Here is a 23,133-nt window from a genome sequence, read left to right as displayed (position 1 = left end):
CTGTGGCCGGGAGGGAGATGGTAAAGCTATTACAGAATGTGTCTGGACAGTAGCAGATAAACAAAGGACAAACATTGACTGGCATGGCATCCATCAGCTTCTCCTGGGTGGAAAAGGGCAGGTCATCCCAACAGCTCTGAAGCCATGGAAGCTGTCAGAGATGTCACTCCAATGGGAGCAGATGCCTCTAGCTTGATTTACTGCCTTAAAGCAAGAAGAATTTGTAATTTATTCACTGGATACTTGGAATAGATTTTTCCTTTGTTTTGCTTAGCTCAGTTCTTGGTTTTTTTTGTTTTGTTTTGTTTTTTGTTTTTGTTTGTTTGTTTGTTTTGTTTTGTTTTGTTTGCTTTTAGCATTGGTGCCTTCCATTTCCAGCTTCTTCATGTTGTTAAACTACATGGCATGGTCCTCTAAGAAATCATTTGGAAGATTATCTGCTGGAACAGAGTGTAGGAGAGCTATTAAATGAAGTAAGCGAAGAAGTTCTCAGTAGGGGAATTAAATATCCAGAGTTACAGTGCCTCAGAGGGAAGAATTTTACAAGGACTAGGGAAATAAGGTATATGGGGAAGGAATTGTTTGCAATTGCAAATGATTAATAAGTAAGGCAATTTTCTACCTCGTAACTCTGATAAACTCCTCCAAGGCCAGCTTCCCTGCTAGGATGTGCTTTGCAGTAGGCAAGGAAACCAGGTTTGTCCTGCTGTGGATCAAGTGCTAGAGAGTTTCTCCTGTTGTTGCTTTTGTTTTTCTTATAGTACAGGTGCAAGAACCGGAGTGCAGAAGCTGAAAATGGTTGCAATTTACCACCTAGGTGCTTAGTATATAATTTTCTGCATTAATTTAGATGAAGTTAGTTGAGACTAATCCTCACTTAGCTCCTTGCAGATGATATGAAACAGAAGCAATTCCCAGAAAGGACCCAGCTGATGCACATATATTATACACATATATTAGCAGTAAGAAGAAGGCTAAGGAGAATCTCCATCCTTTACGGGATATAGTGGGGAACATTGCCACTAAGGATAAAGAAAATGTTGAGGTTCTCAATGCTTTCTTTACATCTGTCTTTAAAAGTCAGATCAGTTATCCTCCAGGTACTTTACTCCTGGACCTGTAAGTCTAGGATGGGGAGCAGAATGACTACCCATGATTCGGATGGAAACAGCTAGAGACCTACTACTCCATCTGACCTATCACAAGTCTTTGAGGCCAGATGGGATCCACTTAAGGATGTTGAGGGAGCTGGCAGACGTGACTGCCAAGCCACTTTCCAACATCTATCAGTGCTCTTTGTCAACTGGAGAGGTCCCAGAGGATGGAAGCTCTCCACTGTGACTCATATCTACAGGAAGGGTTGTAAGGGGAATCTGGGGAACTACAGGCCTGTCAGCCTGACCTTGGTGCCATGAAAGATGAGGGATCTGGAGCACAAACATTATAAGGAGCAGCTGAGAGAACTGTGATTGTTTTGTCTAGCATGGTCAAGAGACCTTATCACTCTCTACAACTCGCTGAAAGGAGGTGGTGGTGTGTAGCCTTTTCTCTCTCATAACTACTAATAGAACTAGAGAGGATGGGCCCAAGTTGTGCCAGACGAGATTCAGGTTGGATGTTAGGAAAGATTTCTGCTCTGAAAGAGTGGTTAGACAATGGAATGGGCTGCCCAGGGTAGTGGTGGAGTCACCATCCCTGGAGGTGTTCAAGAAACATTTAGATATTGTACAAAGGGACATGGTTTAGAAAGGAAATATTGGTGGTATTTGGATAGTTTGACTGGATGATCTCGGAGGTCTTTTCCAGACTTGGTGATTCTATGATTCTGTAAGGCACCCTTTAGGCACTGGAAGGCTGCAATGAAGTCTCCCTGGAGCCTTCTTTTCTCCAGGTTAAACAACCCCAATTCTCTCAGCCTATCTTCGTAAACTGACTCATGCACCAAAATGTGTGCGTTCTCAATACAAAACCTCAATGGGGGAGATGATTAAATATTTAGGTGCCTACCTCCCCGAACTATCAGAGGCTAAAGGGAACATGCACTATTTGAAAAGCCTAGTCCTGGGACAGAGGGCAAGAGAACATGGTAGCTCACACTGAGCTGCTGAAAAATGTGGCAGCAGTCCCTTGTCTACTTTTATGTGTACAGATCCATCCTGTGGAGCTAAAATCCTGGATTCTTTCCCTATTCAAGTATGATCCTAGACATTATTTCTCTTTGTGTATAGTGTAACTGTGGGTGTCCGCTGCTAGATTCATTTTGCTATCTGAGATAAGTCTACAGACAGATAAGTAGATACATGAGGATCCTAGTTTACAGTTATGTCAAGTACAAGGAATTATGATAAATTCCAGTTCTTTTTCCAAGTAAAAAGTATCAGGTCTATATTTGTATCAGTAAATAAAATTTCAAATGTTCTTAACTAATGTCTAATCTAACAACTTCTGGAAATATTACATACTATTTTTCTAGTTGATTTAACACAGTTGCAAATTTGCTGATGCCTTCATTTCTGTAGTAACTGGAGAAAAGATGTATTGTAATTGTGTATTATCAAATTTTACCCAGAACAATCAAACTTATTAGCTAAAAGGGAGGAAAAAAAATGGCTTTCTGAAAAATAAATTTCCACTCAGATGCTTGATCTGAATTCCAATATATTTCAATAAACATAGGGATGTTAATAGTGCAGGTGAAAAACATCTTTGTCTAGAACTATTCTAAGTAAATGCAGTTCATCATTTTCTGCAATTGAATTAATGACTTGCAATAAAAGGACAGATGAATTCATATGACATAGTGAAGATTTTAACAGAATAATAAAATGCTTGGGCCTGACCTTTCATGCATAATCGGAGAGCTGGCTCAGTAACATTTTATGATATGCTCTACCTGGTTCTTAACACGATGTTTGCTGTGGATGCTGAGAAGATGAGTCAAGCGGAAGTTGAATACGTATGTTTGCATAGGGAGGACAATAGCTTCAGATTGCTCCCGTGCTTATTTGTCCTGAAAGCACAAACCAGAAACTGAGCCAGAACCAGAACCAGGAACTGAGCACTCACTTGCTGGCTGGCTGTTTTAGCAGGTAGAAGAGAAGATAAGGCCTTGCGTCTGTAAGAGAGAAACTCTGTCACCAGGGAAATTCCAGTGCTAAAATCTGAGTGAACTGGAAACAGATTAGGCCTGCCCTAGGTAAGGGATGTAGGTCTTCAGTTTTTATTGGGGTTGATTTTCCTCCATCTTGTGTACTTTCTTTCTGTTGGTCAGATTAACCAAATCTGTTTTCCTGATGTACTCACAGAGAACACACTGGGCAATTGCCCACTGCATGAGAGGAGTGAAATCCATGAAATTCATGATCTTCTTCAGTGTAGTAGGATCTAAAACCTGAAATTTTATGGCAACTTTACCTTTAAGCACAGTGTTGCTTCAGAATACTGTTAAAATGGAAAACACAATAAACAAGTAAATGGATAAATAGATGGATATAGATAGGTAATCACAGATAGATAGGTTTAAATGCAAAAGAAAAGAAAAAATCTGCAAGACATTCAGCAACACTGTGAGGCAGTCAATGAGCAAGTTGGAGACAAACAATGGCAACATTTTCTTCAGTGCTTGCCTTCCTAGGAGCCTCTTTCAGGCACCTGCCTTGCTGCAATTGGCAGGAACTCGGGAACCCCTTCTCTGAAGTCAAGGGCTTACCCATTGTTTGCTGCATTATGACTTTCTAGCTGAATTTTTAATCTAGCCCATGAAGATGTTTAAGATGAAGCAGAATTTCTAACAAAGCAGAAGTTGTTTCAGAGTCCTTGGCTAAACAAAGCACGTTCCCTATTGCTCTGCAGTGCAGGCTCTGCAGACTGGCTGAGGTCCCTGCCACAGCAAGAGGTGCACCTCACTAGCCTGCATCACACAGTATTTTGTCCAGGGGTTTAAGAAAATAAATCTTTTATAAATCCCATTCCTCACATTTGGTGCTTTCTTCATGTTGATAATAATCTCTGCTTATTGCTAGGTATAGACAAGGAAACACAAGGAGCTGAAACTGTTAATTGTTAAAGGAAATTTAGATCTGAATATATAAAGTAGGACTTATTTCTTATACAAATAAAATACAGCTCTTCAGTGAACAGGTTCCCTGTTGTGTAAATGAACTGAGAAATGTCACTGTCAATGGGATATAGACAAAAAGTATTTGTAGACGAACGTCATGGAGGTGTTCTTTTAGATGACTCTTAGGCATGCACTTTAATTACCCCAAATATCCTCCTTGTCCTTCCTCCTTCCTCTACTCCAATGTCCCTTCCCTGCAAAAATTCCCTCTGTGAATCCAATTTGCATTTCCATCAGTTGCATATCAAGTAGCATGAGAATACCAAAACTGTCTGGTCACCCCAGCTGGATGAAAGGGCCATCTGATGACTCTGTTGTTGTTGTTTCTTTGTTTTGTTTGTGTTGTGCAAAGTAATATGTGGTTGTGTGCTGCAGCATCAGTACCAGAGGCTGAGCATCTTTGCCCCCATACACAACTGGGGGCTGCCAAGAAGAGAAGGAGCTGGAGGATTGTTAAGATCTTCACCAGAAAGGAAAGTGGGATATGCTCTCCTGCATTTAGATACTAAACTGTGAAATGATTCTTTGAGTAGAAGCTAGATAGTGAAGATCTTTTAGCAGCAAGACACTGTGCCAAACTGTGAGGCAGAATCAACTACTAGCTTTGTCAAGAAGTTTCTTACTTCTTGATGTCTCGCTAGTAATGAGAAATGGGAGAAACAAAGTCAATCTGTAACTTGTCCATCTCCTCAAAGTAGCACTGACAGTTAAATCTATAACAAGAAAAAATTTGAAAATAAAAACATAAAATCATTAAATGGGTCACAGGCTCATCGCTGAACCCTTTAAAAGAATTAATGAATGATTCATTAGTCTTTTCTTTCAGATATTTGTAAGCTTTTGATAAAAGCAAGTAGATACACTGTATAATAGAGCTGCCTGTAACAACATCAATTTTTCATTAACTTGATTTCTTTCTCTATGGATATTACATTTTCACAATACATTATAGAGTGCCATGAGTAATTAGTCTTCACCTTACTTTAGCCCTTCTAGGCTTTCATGTGGAATTCCATACTAAAGACTTAAAAATAATTGAAATTAATAATAAAAAATTTGAAGACACTCCCCAGCCTGACATGATTAGAGAAGAAGCTGTTCCCTTTCAAAGCCGTGTTGATGTGAACAGTGAAGGCTACAGACAAGTGCATTCTGTGCCCTGTTCCAGGCACTCAGCATCATTTGCTAGAACTTCACCTGAACAAAGCTACCACAGAGCTGCTGCAGCTGTGCTACTCTAGCCTTCATCTAGACTTCTGAGAAAGTCCTTTGGTTCTGCAGCATGCAAGAGGTTTCCTCCTGACTCAATTTTAACAAGTTCCTTACTATGGGAGTGGTGAGGTGCTGGAACAGGCTTCACAGAGAGGTTGTGGATGCCCTGTCCCTGGAAGTGTTCAAGGCCAGGTTGAATAGGGCCCTGGGCAGCCTGGTCTAATTTTAAATGTGGAGGCTGGTGGCCCTGCCTGTGGTAGGGGGATTGAGCTTCATGATCCTTGAGTCTCAGGCCATTCTGTGATTCTGTGATTTAGAGTGTTGTACACCAGAGCAGTTAAAGATGCATGGTTTTCAAGACTTCTAGTGCAACTACGATTGAATCTCCCATCTTTCTGTGCATTTGCTCTGAATGGACAGCCTGCTGCTACATCAGATGCAGAAGTGGGAGCAATGAAGATTTCATCAAGGAAGATCTCATGCTTTCCCTTCCTTTCAAGATGTCACACAGCTGACCATGAGCAGGTAACGCAGCCAACATCTTTTTTGCGTGCAAAGCCATGAGAACATGGTGATTTATGCACACATATCACTGTTCCTGTTGTTATTATTATGCAAGTAGCATATAGTGCATATAATGCATTAAGAATATTTTTATATTCTAAAAAATGCATTATTTCCAGTTTGTTTAAAAACACCAACTGGAAAAGTAAGGCAAATGCAATGGGGAAAGCAATATTCTGTAACATGTGGTGTACTCCTTATCCAAGCAAGTGGCATGTTACTACTGGAAACCTCCCACACTGTGGCACGTCAGTGCTGGGAAGCTGGTCTAAGCTCTCGTTCCAGCAAGCAGAATGCCACCAAGCACTTCAGGGAGGTGTGATATGAGCTAAAACAGCCCAAAGGGGGTTCTGCTTTGAAGCAGTTCCCAGCACACATAGCAATGAATACTGGTAATCATTCCAGGAAAAAAAGCACCTCTCAAACTATTTGTTCCCTTCTCAGAAGGAAGGAAAAATCTTCATCTCATCTTCCTCTTCCTTATGGAATTTTAGGCACTTGTGTTTATTGCCTGAATTTGGAAAATAGAAATGTCAGCAAAAGAAGCTCAGCAAAATCAAAAATTACAGTTTGGAAAAGGAATTCCTTCTCTTTTTGTCACTGCAGAGAAATACAGAAAATCTCTTAATCAGAATACTGGATTCGAGTTCTGAAATTTTGCAAGGATAGTTTCTACTTCTTTGGCTTCCCTGAGAAAATCAGTGGAAAATGTGACCACACCTGGAGAAAATTCTATTCTGTATATCTTCTAAAGAAATGAACTGGAATTGGAGAGCCTGATGGGTCTATCCTTTCCCAGCAGGCTTACAGTTCTCATTAGTTCACACTTTTCTTTCCTAGGGATAGCAAGAACATGGTCTGTTTCAGGAATTAGGCTTCTCTAGTAATTGTGTTTTCCAGCTGCTCAGGGTTGGAATAGACACTTTTCTTCTGTACTGTGCAGTGCTCCTGTGGTAACTTCCAGGCTGAACAGAAATAAAGTCTGGCTGATTTTTGTATGGAACAACCAAAAAGATGGATTAGGAGGAACAAATACACACTGAAATGGAGTAAGATGAAACTGGAACTGGTGAAGAAAAGCTGAAATCAATGTAAGGGTATATGCCTCAAAGGGCAAAACATGACCATTTGTTTTGGCACCAGTCATAGTTCAAAGAGGATAGCTATTGAGAAATCTGCCTCAAAGAGAACTCATAAAAGAGGGATATGCAACGCAAAAGTCATAAGAGACAGAACACAGTGATTTCCAGGAAAATTAACAAGAAGATCAGAAGAGCAAAATTAGAACATGAGTTTCTTCGGAGTTCTACTAATCAAAGCAGAACAAACTTGACCAAAAAACATGTCTACTGTGCAGTCTTTTGTGTAACTCTAAAAAGAGTAGATTGAAACTTATCTAGTCTGTAATACTTGCGTGAAAATATTTCACAATGAGAGCAAAGCAATAAAGTCTGGTCTGGTTGGGGTCCCTGAAGAAGAAATGTGAAATTTTCCTTCTCTGTTCCTAAAGCCCTTTTCACCATTTGCCTTAGTTTAACTCTTGTTCACAGACAGAAATGGAGATTTTCAGTTCAAAAACTGAAATGGAAATGAGACTGAGATTTGGCTGGGACAAAGGTGAAGGAACAGAGAAGATGGGGGACTCCTGAGCTGAAAAAGGTGGTAGCAGATACCCATGAGGGAATACTGGGAAGGATGTAGAAACAACGTAGATGGGAGATAGTGGGAATTATCTTCATTAAGAGAAACACTGAAAATTGATGAAGAGCAATTGAGTTAAAAAAGGCCTGGATCAGCTGAGTAAGAGAAATAATGCATTAGGGAGAGAAGGGCAAAGGAGAGGAGTGAAATTTGAGCATGGAAGAGAAAAAAATGAGGCTGTATCTAATGCTAGGGAGGAGAAATAAATGCAGAAACAAAAGTTACTGATCCACAGTGAGAAGGCAGTGAGGGCAAGAGGAGTTGGAAAGGCAGGGCAGCCACTGGCAGGGCAGCCAGCAGCACATCAGTTACACAGCACTGTGTCTGTGCAAGTAAGTACGCCTGCCTAATGCAGTTGCACTTTGAGAGCCCGGCAGCTTTCCAGGCACCAACTCTGATTTTTTGTTTTCCTTTCTAAAATACGGGAATCAAAACAGTTGAATGTTTACCATTCTTCCCAAGATGACAAAAAAAGAGAGAGTTTTCTGAACAAATTCTATGAATCTGGCCTCATTTTGTAGTTCGCTAACCTAACTGGTCTTGTTGGGTGCTGGCTGTTTTTTTGTTGTTTTGTTTGTTTGTTTGTCTGCTTCTTTTCTTGTGTGATTTAAGTGTTTGTTTAAATTTTATTTTGTCCGTGTGCTGGGACTCTCAGAGAAAAAAAGACCATTTTTCTGTGTTGCTGTGTTTGTGAGTATTGTCATACATAGTACAAAGTCCAGCAGGGAAAACTGGTGGTATTCAGCTCCAGTTTCTGTCAGAGCCACCGACATCAGCACAATGCAATCACGCTCACAGCCACCCACCGTGAGAAGGTGCAGATGTCCTGTCTCATTTCATTGCCATTCTGCAGGAGCCCTAGCTGAGAATTTTGGGAATTCAGGCCTTCTGCTGTCTAATACTATTCCATCTCACATCAAACACACCACTCCTGAGAGGACAGCTTATGTACCTGAGCTTAAAACTAGCTGTACAAATGTTTCAACGAGTTAAGTCTGACAGTGCAAGTACCCATGTAAAGTGAGCACTTCAGGGTCAGAAGTTCAGGGAGAAGGAACTCATCAAATTCAGCACTCCTTTGATTTTGAGGAAAATACCTCTGCTTTTTAAGTCTTGTGCCAAAACACACAGGTTTTGTGGGAGCCATCAGTCTCCTGGATAGCCTTCCTCCAAACTGCAGGGAAAGAGGACTTTATTGCTCTTCATCACACAATAGAAAGTCACAGTGGTGCTCTGAGCTCTGCATTCTGTGTCTTCTTCTTCCATACTTAGAGACCCACTGACCTAGTGGGACCCAAGAGGACCAAGCCAGGTAGTTGAGTCTGGCAAATATTCTTAGGGAGGAGTCTTGAGTTGTCCTCATGACAAATTCTCTCGAGTACCAATCCTTTCATTACAGCAAATTCAAGCATAAAGAACACTGACAAGAATTGCTGGTCCATAACCATGAATAGTGGCTGCAGTCTTATGGCATGTGTAATGGGTTTGTTAAACTATGACTCTTTGCTTGCAGAGAATTCTACATACCTGTCTGCGCGTAACACCATGTCTACAAGAGCATTTCAGATGTGCCTCTTGTATCACTGAGAAACAAAGCATACTATTTAGCCATAGCGTTGAAATGCTGCAAGTCCTGTGAAAATCCATTTTGGGTCCATGCTACATAAACTCCACCATTTCAGAGGCAATGTATTTTTTTTTCATAAATCCTTTTAAGGTAGTCAATGCACAGGGATAAGTTTTGCCTTTCCAGAACGATGACTTCAGCAACACTCAAAATACTGGAAAACCAAGAAATATCACACTGCAATGTACAGCCATGCTGCCTTTACTCTGTTCCCTTTCTATCCTGTTAAGGCCAGCTATAACCAGAAAGAATTATTTGAAAGCACTGTATGGGTTTAGTGATAGGAAATACAGTTATGATTCAACATAATGCATACAAGATCGATGCGGTCAAGGGCTCATGCAGTTCAGCACAGGCAGATTTTGAAGGGCTAAGTGGTTAAACATAAGGCAAACAGAAGTAGATCCTGTTCAGCTCTGTGCTGCATTTGTCTCCTGTATTTACACCTGGACATGGCTGAGGAGAGTTAGGACTGCAGCACTGTGTTTCTGTTTCTGAGATGCTAACTGAGTTGTTCTTAATAGAAACAACATTGCATGACTGTACACCACCACAGCGCATCCTAATCACTGCATTGAAGCATTTTGTTTGCTGAAATTCTTAGAACTATTTTTTAAACACAAGAGAATTATTTTCCTGCAGGGATGAATGAGCACAAGAAGATTTGAGATACTGCTGCAGCAGGGTAACAGTTAAGATATCCATGGGCTGTTTTCTACTTCACATTTTGTTACTGAGAGAACAGTAGTCAGAAGGAAATAGGAAAATTATATTAATCAATACATTAAACTGTGATGTCAGCAGTCCTTAGAGCATTGAAGAATACACCTTTTGCAATAATTTCTATCATTCCAAGAATGAAGTCACAGACTGAAGAAAATACTGTAAATTGACTGGCATTTGAAGCTTGTGTATTACAGCCATAATTCCATCCCTGACAGCTAAGTTTCAGGCTTCTCTGCTATTTCTAACTCCAGTGCTTTTTGCTCTGACAGAGAGCATCATGGCAGTGTCAGTGGGTGACTCTGGGTTCACACAGCCCCAGGGCTGGTGAATGGAGAAGGCAACCACCCTCTTTGTCCATTGGTACCTGTCATTTACAGTTCCATCTGCTGTATTAATGCACCTTCCAATACTGATGAATAAACAAAGCTGAATGTGCATTTGCATCAGTATTTGTATATATATATATGTATATATTTGTATATATTTGTATATATATTTGTATATATTTGAAGATGATCAAGGCTTAGGATGCTGGTATGCATCTTCTTTCTACCATAGCTTTACTCATCAACAGGCATAAATATGTATTATGGTTTTCCTAGAGCAATGGAGTCAGTAAAGCTGTGAAACTTATGGAAGACAACAGGGATAAAGACAGAGCCACTGCAGACAGCTGAAGCAGAAGTACAGCCTGGCAAAATAATGGCAAAGGGCGAGCACTGCAGAAGAGTCCATTATATTCTGCTTTGAGGCAGGGCTGGCTTTACCTTTGCCACCATCACAGAGCAATCTCATTTCCTTCCTCTAAATCATTTCTGTAAGCTTCTTCATATTCTTGGGATCTCTTCTGGACTCTTTCTGTTTTTGCTCTTGCTCTACCAGACAAGACCCATCAGATGCCATGTGTTCAGTGTCACTCCAAGACACTGACCTCCATTTTTTCCTTCTATAGTCATGAGCATGATCTAATCTTACTAATGATTTTTTTATATATCCTTGAATAAAATTTCACTTTTTAATCACTTCATTCTATGGTTGTGCATGATTCCTTCCTGAAGTGCCGACAGACAGATATGTTCCATTACACATGAAAGTCTTCTGTCTAAATTTAGCTCTTTGTACATGGCTTTATTGAGTTTCATCTCACTGAAAACCACTTTACATTCCTGTCCTTCTTTGTGATTTCTCTTTCCTCATGTTGATGTCATTCTCAAATCTTATGATCACACTCTCCATTCCATCATCTCAGCTATTAAGCATAATCTTGAGGCTGCTAATGACTCTGACCGCTGTAGGACCACACTTCAATGTCCTTGAAGTGAAAGCAAATCCTTGATTAACTCCTATGAAGAGGACTTCATCAATCAGCAATTCACCTACTTTTAGTGATTGCATCTGCAGGATATGTCCCCACTTTGGCTACGAGGATCTAGATAAAATAGCTCTGTAGAGCCTCGCTAAACTCAGAATGAATCATATCAACCCCTCTCAGCCACAAGGCCAGCTACTTTGACAAAGAAAGAAGTAGGCTCCTTTGATGGGTTGCATTATTTACAGATCTATGCAGGCTTTTTTTATTCCCTATTATTCTGTAGATCCATTCTTTCAGTGGATTGAAACTGGGATGATGGATATGTAACTTTCCAGGTTTTATTTTTTTTTCCTTCTTTTTAAAGGCAATCCTGTTTTTCTTCTTCCACTTCTCTTCAACAGACAGTTGTAATGTATGCCTTGTCAGAACTAATTTTCTTTCTCTTATTTGCTGTTCTTGTATCCCCTTCTTAAATGAATGCAAATAATTAAATGATTGCAATTAATCCTTCCTCACCAAGCTGAGGCAAAGAAAGCATGTAACATTTATGCATATTACACATAAATCGCTGTTTTCTTCTTCTTTTCTCAAATTGGTGGTAGACCTAAACTTCTTTTTGTCTTTCTCTTACTATTAATCCAGCTAGCACATCTCTTTCTTAGTTCCCTTTCTTTCCTTGCACTCTGTACCTCTCTTTTAGTCCTGTACATGATGATTTCAATTCTGCCTACATCTTATACTATCTCTTTTCCTTTTTTCTTTTCCCTGTATTTTTCAGGATATCTTTTTGATTTTCAAGTTTCTAAAGAGCTTATGAGACAACTGTATTTGTCTGTTTTTAATTCTTTTTTTTTTCCTTTGCAGTGGGATAGTTTGCCACGTTTTACACAGCCTCTTTTAGAGGCTGTCAGTCTTCTGCACTTCATCTTCAAAGACATTGGTTTTATTCAGAACTTCTTCCCATCAGTTTCTCAGTCTGCTTTTTTGTAGTCTGTAACTTATTCTGTTGTGTTTATGTTGGGTTTTGTTTATTTGTTTGATTGGTTCTGTTTATTTATTTATTTATTTTTGGCAGTTGATTCCTTAGACTAATGGATATTATCATGCAAAATCACTTTCAGGGAAATTATCTTCCACTCTTGATAATTTTCATCCATTTTCAAAACCAAACTGAAACAACCGATAAACTGAAATCTCCCACTGCCAGCCTTGTGGCCATTTTTGGCTGGTTACTAAGATCAGTACAACATTTGCTTGATTTGTTGATTTTTGCTAGATGCATCTGATTATGTTGTCCTCACCTCCCCCTTTTATCTTCATTCAGAGATGACCAAAAAACATTCAACTGTGTGCAGCTCTGGTCACCTCGTGGCTCTGCGTGATGCCTTCCAGCCAGGGCCATGATTTCTATCTCCCCACTGAGCATAAAGGTTGCTTACCTTCAACACATTTCACAGCCACATAATTGTCTTTAAAGAAGTTTAACTGAGGAGGAAAAAAAAAAAAAAAAAAGAAATGGACAGTCCTTCTAACTGAAGGTGTCCATCAGTCTTGTGCTTTCTGTTCTAAGGTGCTACCTTAGATACAGATCTCTGGAGTGGGTCCACACAACTGCATGGACCCCTCCATGTAGTTTTCACTAGAGATCCTTGATGGATTCCTGAGGCACTCAGTTGACAGATCTTTTTCTTATTGTGTGCTTCCCCATTCTGAGTTTTTCTAGGATTGTCACTTGACAGTTTTCCAGCTGGTCCCACTGTTTCTCAGTGGACTTTTTGATTGCTGTTGGAAGTACTGTGCCTTCCACAAGAGCCATGCCTCCAGGGCTTCTGCTTTTGTATGTTCAAAGATAAAATGATTTCTGTCAGACCAATTGGTGTGTGTTTGTACCATATTCAGTTGTGAATGGACATAATATACTATTTTTGTTACAGTTGTTTCAGGTTTGTGTTTACTTTCAAATATAATTTATTCAGTAATTAGTATTTTCTGTGGTAGGAAAGACAGAGATGTGCCTCTTAGCTGTGGAGAAGACCTAAAACTACTCAGCAAATTGCTGTTTTTCAAGAAATATATCTGCAAGGGCAAGTTCCTGTATTTCGGTGGGTTTCAGCATGTCAACAGCTTACTGTGGAGTAGCTGCTTAATGCTTATCACCTGATTACTGACAAGCATCTGAGCATGTGTATATTCTGGGGAAAATGTGAGATAATTTAAATTTGCATAGCTAGTTGATTTTCCTTGACATCATTGCACTATATCTTGCTCGTATGTGTGAACCCAAATAGTGGGCTTGAGTGATTTCATATAGTGCTCAAGTAGGTTAGAATTTAAACAAGAGATTTTAATTTTGGTACCTGATGTACACAGTATCAGAGACCAGATACAGTGTTATATATAAATGGTATAATCAATGTTTTTTCTTTGGTGCCAAAAGCTAAGAACAAAGAAAGCATTTGAGACTGCATGGAGAACTCTGGAACTCCAGTCCCATGAAAATGAATTGTTTAATGCTGCACATAAAACTATAAGATTCCACCTCAGAACGGTTTCAACTAATAAATTACTCCCAAACCACATTCCTCATTTCCACATTATGCTAAATTGATAATATTTCAGACTACTTAATATTTGTTTTTTTTGTCTTTCAGAAGAGACTTTTCTTTGTGGCATAATAACACCTTTTGTTTTTTTATACTTCTGTGATTACATTTGCTCTTTCAACTGATTGCACTGGATTAAAAGTGGCTGCATGGTCTGATTGCAGCGTATTTTCTTTCAAGAGCAGTATTTGCTTTAATTAAAAATGTATACACACAGGTAGAAATTATGCTCACACCTGCAACTTTAAAATATTTGAGAAATAATCAAATCCTTAAGTTTGTCTTTTGTTTAGAATGAAAATAGCTCATTGATTTATGGCAAATAAAACAACAAAAACAACAAAAAAAAAAAAAAAAAAAAAAAAACCCACCAACAACAAATATTTCAGTAACTGCTTCTGTATGTAAGTACAGTATTTATTTTTTTCACCACAAGCATCTTCTACTCTCGTTTTTTTCAGACACAATAGCCTAAGCCCTTGTGATGTCTATGAATGAGCTGCTGGTAACTCACTGCTTCCAGCTCGCGGATATCTCACAAATCCACCAGCTAAAAGAATTGATACCAGAATATCTGAAAATGCAATAGAAAATAATTATGAAGTCTTATGAGACCGTAAGTCTTTGGTGTTCCCTTTCCTGGCCTCGAGTTTCTCAGTCTTCTCAAAGTTTGAGAAGCACTTGAAATATAATACTTTTTAGTCAGGAGCATCTTTAAATGATTTCTGCCTCTAAAACAACCTTTGCTGGGAAATATGTCTCTTTAGAATGGTGTTTATGCTCTCCAAATCATAATTTGAATTGATCTTAACAGTGTGAATCTTGTCCTTCCAAGAGCACAATACTTTCCAGGTTGCCGCAGCAAATCCTGAAAACAAGTGTTTTTCTTTACTTGGTTGTAGGCTATGGAAGAACTCAGCACCTGAAATATTCAAAAATGCAGTTCTCTTTTTATTCCTGCCCATCCTTGCACTCTCACCTTCCTTCAGGAAGAGACCATGTCCTCTTTGTCCCTCTAGAGGGTCCTACTTTGGAATCTTCTAGATGCTTTAGTGCTCTTGTTTATGCTGCCATCTCCCAATCTTGCCTTTTTCCTACTCTTGTCAAAACAGCCACTTTAAATATTTCATATAAAAATTCAAATGATATTTCATTTCTAAGGAAGGAAAATCCTCTGGGAGTGAGAAGTCAGGGGTCTTTGCACTGGTGTTTATAACCATAGAGCAAGCTTTTTTGTTTGCTGTCTTGTGCTGAGCTAAGCTTAAAAGGAAAGAAAAATATAAGAGAAGGGGGAGGGTACTACTCCGGACAGGATCTCTCAAGTAACCAGCACCCTAGGTAGAAGGTTTCACATCAATATTAGCTGGTGGAAAGCTGCTCACCCTCTCTCAGCCCTTTCCATTTGTGTTCCTTTGTCATCTGCCTTTGTCCTTGCCAACTTCGAGTTGCCACTCACCTTGTGGCAAAATCTCCCTCACATCTCCTAACCCAAACCACCACTCTTTCACTTAGGCTGCTATACCTATAGTTTATCTTATTCGTTTCCTCTTTCACAATGAAATGTTTTGTCTAGGAGAAAAGATTCTATGATTTCTCCTGAAAGACGAAAAAGTAAATATTAAGTAGTCCCTGGTGGTCCAGTGGTTAGGATTCGGCGCTCTCACCGCCGCGGCCTGGGTTCGATTCCCGGTCAGGGAAGCTATCATTTTCAAAGCATTTGACATGGTCTCTCACCACATCCTTCTCTCTAAATTGGAGAGGTATGTATCTGAAGGGTGGACTGTTCAATGGATTAAGAATTGGCTGGCTGGATGCAGCCAAAGGGTTGTGATAAATGGTTCTGTATCAGAGTGGATGCCGGTCACAGGTGGTGTCCCTCAGGGGTTGGTCTTGGGACTGGTGCTCTTGAGCATCTTCATCAATGACATCGACGATAGCATCAAGTGCACCCTCAGCAAGTTTGTAGATGACACCACGCTGAGCAGTGCAGTCGATACATTGGAAGGGAGGGAAGCCATCCAGAGGGACCTGGACAGGCTGGAGAAGTGGGCCCACGTGAATGTAATGAGGTTCAACAAGGACAAGTGCAAGGCCATTGCAGCTGTTTATACAGACTGAGCAAAGAACCCTTTGAGAGCAGCCCTGCAGAGGACTTGTGGGTCCTGGTGGACAAGAAGCTGGACATGAGCCAGCAGTGTGCGCTTGCTGCCTGAAAGACCAACTGTGTTCTAGGCTGCATTAAAAAAGGGGTGGCCAGCAGGGAGAGGGAGGTGATTGTCCCCATCTACTCGCCTCTTCTGAGGTTCCATCAGGAGTACTGCATCCACGCCTGGGGCCCCCAGTACAAGAAAGACACAGAGCTTTTGGAACTTGTTCAGAGGAGGACCACTAAGATGATCAGAGGGCTGGAGTACCTCTCCTATGAAGAGGGTTGAGGGAACTGGGCTTGTTTAGCTTGGAAAAGAGAAGGCTCTGGAGAGACCTCATTGTGGCCTTCCAGTACTTGAAGGGAGCATATAAACAGGAGGGGGAATGACCGTTTATGTGGGTGGATAATGATAGGACAAGGGGGAATGGTTTTAAACTGAGACAGGGGAGGTTTAGGTTAGATATTAGGAGGAAGTTTTTCACACAGAGGGTGGTGAAGCACTGGAACAGGTTGCCCAAGGAGGTTGTGGATGCCCCATCCCTGGAGGCATTCAAGGGCAGGCTGGATGTGGCTCTGGGCAGCCTGGTGTGGTGGTTGGTGACCCTGCCTATAGCAGGGGGTGTGAAACTCGATGATCATTGTGGTCCTTTTCAACCCAGGCCATTCTATTATTCTATGATTCTATGATTCTATGATTCTATGAGGAGCTACGAGATATGGTTTAGTAGCTTGTGGTACTGGGAATGAGAGAGTGGTTGGACTAGATGATCTTGTAGGTCATTTCCAACCTTGCAATTCTATGATTCTATGATTCTATGATTCTATGTTTCCTCCAGGAGAAAAGACAGAATAGAGGTTCTTGTTAAGTCTGTACATGGGATAACTTCTTTAGGAGCAAATGTTCCTACTGCTTGTCTTGTACGAGAGGCTGAATGTCAACTGTACCCTGAAGCTGTTTTTTACTTCACTTGGAGTCTGTGAGAGAGCTGAAGCTACATACAGCTTTTGGGGCTTTGCGTTTGAATCATTTCTCATTCTTAATTCTGATGTTTTGTGAGACAACTGTAAAGAGAAATAAACCCAAACCAACCAAGAACATGTTAATTGCATCCTCTTCTCTACTTCCAGTGAAGGAGATAATGTATCAAATACTTTAAAAACAATCCCAATTGGCCTGTTACCTCTTTCCTGAAGAAGCCTACAGGTAGTGTATTCATTCAAGACTCACAATAACAATATTAGACAATCTCCATAATCTCCCATTTCTCAGGCTCTCCTTTTTACCGAGTCTCTCCTGGTCTTTCTAATGAAGCTATTGTTAAGTTTGCATCAGGAGCCCAGACAAGCACAGGTGCATACTCACTGCAAAAGGAAAACAGAATTTCAGAATCCAGTAGAGGTACAATAGCTGTGGGAGCTACATGAGAACATCATTGCATACTACATTTTTTAATTTATTGCCTTTGCATGACTACATGGAAACATAGTACTAACTAGATATCACATACTGAGAAAAGTTAGATCATTAATTAGACTTTTCTGGAAGAATATCAGAATTACCAGAAAAGTCCGAGCGTTTGGTCACTAGATCAGATGAAGCATGAGCAGAAATGTTATCTTCATTGCCACTAAAAAACACAGCCAGTAGGAAGATGCTGAAGATAGCCCAGCATCTTGCCATTAGAGACAGATGGTTTGAGGAACCTGCATCCTGTTAACAACGTCATCATCTTCTGTATAAGACAGGCAGTCCAGCTGGAACAGTTGCCTCCAATTAAAGTGAGATGGAAAAGCATGGGCAAATGCTTTGTGTAATGAGGCTCAGACAGGAGGTTAGCACTGTGATGAAAATATATGTGTTTGTGTTTAGCCATCTGAAAATGACCTACAACTTCTCAATCTACCATTAGTAAATCAGTACCATATCCCTGGGTTTTAAGAAAGAAGTTTTGCAGTTTTACTGAATATAAAAAAAGTTTACATAATATCCATATTACTTAATTGCATACATCCTGGTTTGTCATGTTGAATCTGTGAGCTTGTTTTGAAAAGTTGTTAGATACTTGTGATAACCTGGTAAAAACAGACAAAAGTTACCTTAGCAAATAATTAACTATAGATTCTGTTATGAATACATTTACGAGGATAACTAGATTACAAAATCTCTGCAATAAAAGTTAAAGCACATATGCTGGAGTGTAATTGAAACACCTGCATGTTACATTAATGTAATTTTTTGCTTTCAGATAAGTAATTTGTACTAACTGTCGCATTATTATGTTGCTAGATTACAAAGTCAAGCTCTAAGCTTTAATGAACCCTGAGCAGAATTTGAACAGAAGCAACATTATGATAGCATGATTACTCTCCTTAAAACGCAGTACTTCATAGCTCTGACAAACAAATTGCCACTGTAAACAAAGTCAAGAGCTACACTGATTTACCACGGTAAATTCTGTTCTGTTGGGGAAAAAAAAATTAAATCTTTGAAGATGGTTACATACATACACAGCTTCTGTCCATGAAATTCACGTTCCAAAATTGTTGTGGAAGCTTTAGGACATACAACCAGGCAGAAAGGAAGCTAAGCTGTTGCAAACTTTTCTTTAAGTAGAAGTTTGCCAACAGACTTATGCAAAATCCTTGAGTTTTCTCTCTGCAAATACTGTTTAGCAGCACTCTCTGTGATGCTGTGGGCAAGTTTTACATGGAATCATAGAATCATAGAATGGCCTGGGCTGAAAAAGACCTCAAAAATCATCTAATTTCAACCCTGCTGCCACGGGCAGGATCATCAAAAACTAGACCAGGCTGTCCAGAGCTTCATCCAGCCTGGTCTTGAATGCCTCCTGGGACGGGACATCCACAACCTCCTTGGGCAACCTGTTCCAGTGCGTCACCACCCTCTGAGTGAAAAATAGAAAAATAGAAGCACAGAAAGCTGGTTTACATAAACCCTAGATTCTAATGACTATGCTCAGTTAGACCTTCTAAAAAAATGCTTGTCTTCTCCTTCCTTCCCCCTAAAATTGATTATACTGGGAAGAGGCACTGGGAATTTAGCAGAGCAAAGCACAAGGGGATGTGAGTAGGGTCTGCAGGGCCTGAGCCCTGGCCTGTCATTAGTCCCAGGTGGTCCATCTGCACAGCATGGGGCCCTATGGACAAAAGGCTCCAGTCTGGGAATAGTGTGACTTGAGCACAGGTCACTTTGACATACTTGGCAGGGAAATGTGATCTTGGGAGTGCTTACACAGCTGGCCAATAGTAAAGGTTGTGCTGGTGACAGGGCACATCTCACAGAAGATTTGCTGGGAAGTACCCCAAGGAGCAGCACCAAGGCAGAGGCCACATAGTTTCAAAAATTCGAAGATTTGCTTTAGAGGAGGTTCCTCAACGTAGTGCTGTAATTTGGGGTGAAATAATTAACTAAGCATGGTTTTGGACTAGGTTTTCCTTTCTCCTGTTGATCATTTTTATTCCTTTTTATTACAGACTACCAGCGATTTGAAAGCTGTTTCGGTCTAGAAAAAAAATGTTAGAAAGGATTAATGCAAAACCTGTTGTACCTTCTCAACCAAAATATTCTAAATTGAGTGTATTTATCAAAAGAAGATCCTCTATTGTTCTGACTTCCACTCTTAACCACATGACATTTTTATTGGAGTGCATATCATCAGAGAGGTCCCAGCAAAGAGCCTTTTCCAGTGCAGTGAACATCTGAGAGTAAGAGGAGCTGGTGAGCTAACATGAGACGGGGGTTACAGCTTACAATTGCTGCATGCATGACTGTTTTGAAATGGAAAAACTAAGCAGATTCCAATACTTTCCATTGGAAAAGAAGTTAAATCCTTGTGGAGTGTTGGAAGGGCACAGGTAGTGCTGCAGGCAATAGAATCGAGATTGGAATGCAGAAATATTTCTTTTTGACATCTGCATTGCACATTTTGAAGGTTATAGATGGAAAGAACATGTCTCTTGACAAGCTGAACTGCCAGTAAGCAAATTGGATTTGTTCATTACCATTTAGAAGAAAGAGAACTTAAACATGCTGAGTGTTTTCCAGGCAAAACATGTTATTTGTCCTGAAAACTCCTAGAATGTTGTTGCAAATCTGGATATTTTTGCCCACCACAAGATGGCTTAAGATCACCAGTGTAAATACTACCATATAGTGTGTGTTACTGAACAGATGTTAAAAGATAATTACCCACCTGAACCAGATGGTAACCTAAAGGAGAAATTCCTATTTATTAGAGCTTTCTTTTTTTTTTTTTTTTCTTAATTTTTTAAAGAACCCAGTAGGAGAAGAATTGCTATAACTAAAATCTTGAGGAGAATCAAGGCTTTCTGATTATGGGAAATTCTCCGTGTTGTTTAATTAATGAAGCTGTTGTCTTCCAGAGATACACATTAGGATCCCTTCTGCAGGGAAGGCTAATGAAGAAGATGTTTCTGTTCTACACATGGTTTTGGATTAATCTCATTACAGTGCAATGAGCTGCCTGAATTTCTACAGTTAAGAGCTACTTCTAGCATGGTTTAGGCAAGAGCAATTTTACATCACTAGCATAAAAATGTACCATGCTTACCATATGTTGTGATGTCTGTGCTTGTCTTGTCCTGTATAACAATACTATCTCTCAAACTCTTCAGGATACTTGTATTGTGACCAAAAACATCCTTTCTCAATTTTAAATTGTGACTTCCTTTCTTAGTCTGAATAACCAACATGAAACCTGGATGCCTTTCTTCCTATTCTCTGTTCAAAACTAACGTAATACCTGCTGAAAGTTTTTCTGTTTTCAGAGATGAGAGGGACTATTAGCCAAAACCCTACTGAAGTAATCCAGTTCTGCTACAAAGGGGCCAACTTTCTTTCCAAACAAGAGTATACCGATGTTTATATCCAGGAAGCACAGCGTTTTGTCTCTAAAGGAAAGAAATTCAGCTGAATCTCTTTTCTTCTAAAGTTAAAAATCAGAAACATTTCTTTTGCCATCATTAGTGAAGATCACACATCTGCATATGCTATTGAAAACCAGAGATTTTTGCAATTTTGGAAAGCTTATTTGCATGAAATAACATGGGAAGAGTTGTCAGTCAGTCACCACATCATCCACCACACAGAATATTTACTGTTTGCCTTCATTATTTCTTCTGACAACTTCTTAATCCCACTTACACTGAGACTGTAGTAAATTTCTCGTTTTTTTTTTTTCCAGTCAAGAACAACACTTAGGATTTATGCATTACACACCACATCAAAGAACAAGGAGAGGCAGTAGGACTGCTACTAATTTCTGTGCTCTGGCATATATGTCAAGCAGTCCAGAAACTAGACCTGACCTCCAGTAGCTCCCTCTTCTGACAGTGAGGAGAATGCCAGTATCAAAATCTAGCAAGTCCCTCAAACTACTCTCCTTTACACATCACAGTAGATTCCAACAAAACCTATTGCTCAGGAGATATTGATGGACACAAGTGATGGAAAGATTTCTGTCTATTTCTCCTAGTTAGAATTAAATCTGGAGGAAATAAAGTCGAAAAACAGTGAAGATGGCACTATTAATAGGAGGTCTTGCTTTGGGAGCCAAAGAAGCAATAATAAAATCTAGGACCTTTTATCCACTGGTAGTGAAGGAATGGCAACTTGTAGCAAAGAGAGACAGTTTTTTTTCTCTATTATGTAGGAAGACACAACTGTAGAAGAAATATCCATTGAGGAATTCCTTGGAGACAGTAAGGCCAGACTGAAAGTCTACTTCTGTGGTGCTAAATTCTCACCATCATGGTGCCGAATGATGTGGACATTTGACAGTGCAATCTTTTCTGATCTCATGACTGTGTGTTTGAGCACTGTCAGGTGCAGGGAAGAACCTGCATATTTCATTTTCTTTACTGCTTCAGTTTATGACAGAATAATGCAGTATGTGCTTACCAAATGCTTTTTTCTCCTATTTCCTCCGCATTTAAAACTTTATATCTTAACACCATTTTGTGTAGAAATAATAGAATAACATTTTTTGTGATAAAGTCATTGCACAGGAAAGCTGTGAGAGGTACCTAGATGCTCCCCTGTGCATACCTGTATATTTTGTAGATAGGTATATGAGACTGGGTTCCTCATCAGTAACATCTCTTAGTGATATTCTCACATCCACATCCATATCAGTTGTGGCATTTGTCCTTGACTCTCCAGTTTATTTACTTTACTCAACTCACTTTCTCTACTTGAATATAGGGCTTTTCTTAAAGTAGCTATTATGCAATCGAGCAGCCTTATGCCACTTGTCAGTGGGTACAGGAACAGGACTTTTCAGCGTCTTAACAATTTATAATTACGCATTTGAAATTCATCCAATTGTTGTGGCCCTAATCTTGCTTCCATCGCCAAAGACAGAGACATTCCCATTGGCTTGGATGGGGACACAATGAGATCAGAAACTGAGTCCAGTCTGAGGCAGGGTTTTCTTCCAGAGGAAGCAGAGAGCTGCAGAGAGGCAGAAGCATTCCCTGAGAATAGCCTGGAGCTCTCTGAAGGGACAGGACAAGCAGCACTTTCTGGAGCATGTGTGCGCTCTCAGAATGTGACAAAAGGAGATATTTGCCCACAGCTGTGCCAGTTCTTGGCGTTGAGATGATTTCATTCACAAGACACGCTGTACAGGCCCTGCAACAACAACAAAAAGGCATGCATTTGAGATATATAAATTAAATTACTTGGCTTTGCACACAAAATCTCAGTTATTAGAGGGTGAGATAATGACTTGCAATATGTTTTTGAGAAGAAACACGCAACGATAATCTTATTTACTTTACACTTTAATTTCCTACTGTGCACATGCGCATCCAAGGCTTGCCTGTGCAAATGTCAGTTATCAGAGAAATGTCAGGCTATGGTTAATTTAATATCAGTGCCCCTTAGGCTTGAGCAGATGGCCAAAGTTCAGCAACTAGCAGGGTTGCCTGCAGTAAGAAGAGAAGTCAGTGATGTGCATAAGGTAGGATCTTGCTGCAGTCTTGATTAAATACAAACACGTTCACATTCACAGAAGGTAGAGAGAACAGGAAAAGTAATTTGTCAAATATTTTTTATTCCCTATTCTTTTGTTTCCA

At 39.9% G+C, this 23,133-nt stretch overlaps 1 non-coding gene across 1 annotated transcript; it reads left to right on the top strand.

The window, feature by feature from the left end:
• Positions 1-15,491: 15,491 nt before the first annotated feature.
• Positions 15,492-15,563, top strand: TRNAE-CUC. The gene has a single exon. It is a non-coding gene; the product is annotated as a tRNA-Glu (tRNA).
• The last annotated feature ends 7,570 nt before the right edge of the window (positions 15,564-23,133 follow it).

This window comes from Lagopus leucura, unplaced genomic scaffold (assembly GCF_019238085.1).
Source record: "Lagopus leucura isolate 7727_CA_CO unplaced genomic scaffold, USGS_WTPT01 Super-Scaffold_73, whole genome shotgun sequence".
Taxonomy (NCBI): domain Eukaryota; kingdom Metazoa; phylum Chordata; class Aves; order Galliformes; family Phasianidae; genus Lagopus; species Lagopus leucura.
Note: the sequence above shows the minus strand (reverse complement) of the source record. Positions and strands in the feature narration are given on the sequence as shown.